General features: G+C 34.3%; 1 pseudogene; it reads right to left on the bottom strand.

Moving 5' to 3' along the window:
* Window positions 1–2260: 2260 nt before the first annotated feature.
* On the bottom strand, window positions 2261–2388 carry LOC128593116 (uncharacterized; annotated as a pseudogene).
* Between the last annotated feature and the right edge of the window lie 334 nt (window positions 2389–2722).

The raw sequence follows: 2722 nt of genomic DNA, 5'->3' as shown, positions 1-2722 counted from the left end.
TTCACATAAAAATGCCATATGGACATATTTTTGACAGATGAGCTAATTAGCATAATAACCACCAAACTGCTACATGAATTTTTTTTATTTGCTATCTCATTGGCATTTATTCTAAGTTGGTAACGTTATTTATTGAAAAAAAATTTCAATCCCGGGCAGCACCTGTGGCTCAAAGGAGTAGGGCACTGGCCCCATATGCTGGAGGTGGTGGGTTCAAACCCAGCTCTGGCCAAAAAAAAAAAAAATTCAATCCATAGATTTCATATATGTATTTTTTTTTTTTTTTGAGATAGAGTCTCACTTTGTCATCCTTGGTAGAGTGCTATGGTGTCATAGCTCACAGCAACCTCCAACTCTTGGGCTTAAGTGATTCTCTTGCCTCAGTCTCCCAACCAGCTGAGACTACGGGTATCCGCCACAATGCCTAGCTATTTTTAGAGACGGGGATCTCTCTCTGGCTCAGGCTGTTCTCAAACATGTGAGCCAAAGCAATCCAACCGCCTCGGCCTCCCAGAGTGCTAGGATTACAAGCATGAACCACAGAGTCTGACCCCATAGATGTATTGTTAGTAATCTGATAGCTAAACTATGACAAGTATATCTGTTTTCTGAAACTATTGCCTATTTTTTTTCAAGCTGCTTTCTTTAGTGAAATGATGAGGGTTTGTGGAGATTAAATGACTTACTCTATAATGAAAGCCAATGTAGGAATGCTGACATGTGATCTCTGTAGTTCAAAACATATTCATGTATTATATTCAGGTTTTTAATAGTAGATCTTGACACTCTTTTAATAAATTTGACATTTAGGTTTAACTTTATCCCACATTTCAAAAACATTTTCTTACTATACTTTGAATGTCATACCAGCCATATAGCAGGTAGAGAATTTTTACATAAATCTACAATATAATTGTTACTTAAAAATATAGTTTTATTGAGTAATTTCAAGTATTATAAATTTCAGTGAGTTTTAATTTGTATTGGTTCTAATATCTCTAACATACAGGAAAAATCATCTTTCCTGGCATCAAAATTTGGAACTAGTTTATAAAATAAAGCATATTTCACATTGTTGAAAAATGCTATGTTCAGTACAACCATAGGTGTTTGAAAATCAATTCAATTTATGTTAAAAATGAAAACAGGAGAGAAAAATGAAAAAAGAAGTGGTAGGAGAGGCTTAAGCAATAACAAATAATATCTTAAAATGGTATTATTTTAAAATCTCAAAATTAAATTGATATTTAATGTGCATGAACATTTATTTTTTGTATTGTACAACTTTTTAAGCATTTACTTTCCATAGAAGTAATTTATGTTTTGAAATCATTTTATTTTCATTCAGAATGTTGTCTTTTCTTATTACCAATTAAATTTGGCAAGCAAAGTGAAAGTCAGTCAGAATATTACAGATATAATAATTTGTTTGGAAGATTTGTTAAAATCCTTATTGTTTCTATATGTATTCAGAATTGTTTAATAAGAAAGATACATAAAAGGATTATATTAATAAAGTTGATGTAGATTATATTCTACATATTTTCTTTCTTTTAATTTATTTTGCGGACACAGCCATTCTCAATTACTATTTCTCAGACTAAGATGATTCTCAGTAGGGAAGCCTTACCTCATGTCGTTTTCATTAAAGAAAGCTAAGTCTACATTTCCCTGCTTGAATATTGTCATTATATTACTAATTTACACATTGAGAAAAGGGTCAAGAGTACTTCAAATTTTTGTTGACTTTATATGAACCTAAAAGGAAAATGATAATAACTGATGAAATACATCCACAGTAGTTCAACAAGATAAAGTTATGTGTTTTAAAATGATAAATATCCTTCCACATTAGCAAAGCATTCATTCATTTATTTATTTGACAGAAAGTGAGATTTATTGATGAATAAGGAGGATGTAGCACAGTAAAACCCTGGGCTCTCCACTTGCCCAGGAGTCCACCAATGTTAGGAACAAATTTGATTGCATAGCCTTCTGTGTTGAGCCCCTTCTCAGCCAACATGCCTTCAGATTCATTAAACTCACTCATTAAACTTGGGATGTGGAGGTGTAGATCTTTGGGTGGCCAGAGAACTTAACCTTGGTCCTGCATAGGACCTTAATCACATGCGTTCTTTGTTCTGAAGCTTGGTGAAGATGGACATGATGACCTATGGATTTCCAAAGGTACCGCACATACCTGCCTGAAGCCTGGATCGGAGACACCACAGAGTTGAAGACACAAATGTCTATTGGTAAAGGCTGTCTTCAGATCTCGGGGCAATCCATACAAACAACAGGTTACACACACTTATAGAAGAGGCTGTTATTTTCAGCCGTTGTACATAAGATCCTCCAGATATAAATGATCAGTTTAATTGGCTGGAAAAATTATTTTATATATGGGTGGCGCCTGTGGCTCAGTGAGTACGACACTGGCCCCATATACTGAGGTTGTTGGGTTTGAACCCAGCCTCTGCCAAACTGCAACCAAAAAATAGCCGGGCGCTGTGGTGGATGCATGTAGTCCCAGCTACTTGGGAGAATGAAGCAAGAGAATCGCCTAAGTCCAAGAGCTGGAGGTTGCTGTGAGCTGCTCGACCAAGGGCAACAATGTGAGATTCTGTCTCTAAAATATATATATATATAATATATAATTATATATATATAATATATAATTATATATATATATAATTATTTTATATATTACATTTTGGGGAGT

Source organism: Nycticebus coucang, chromosome 1 (assembly GCF_027406575.1).
Source record: "Nycticebus coucang isolate mNycCou1 chromosome 1, mNycCou1.pri, whole genome shotgun sequence".
Taxonomy (NCBI): domain Eukaryota; kingdom Metazoa; phylum Chordata; class Mammalia; order Primates; family Lorisidae; genus Nycticebus; species Nycticebus coucang.
Note: the sequence above shows the minus strand (reverse complement) of the source record. Positions and strands in the feature narration are given on the sequence as shown.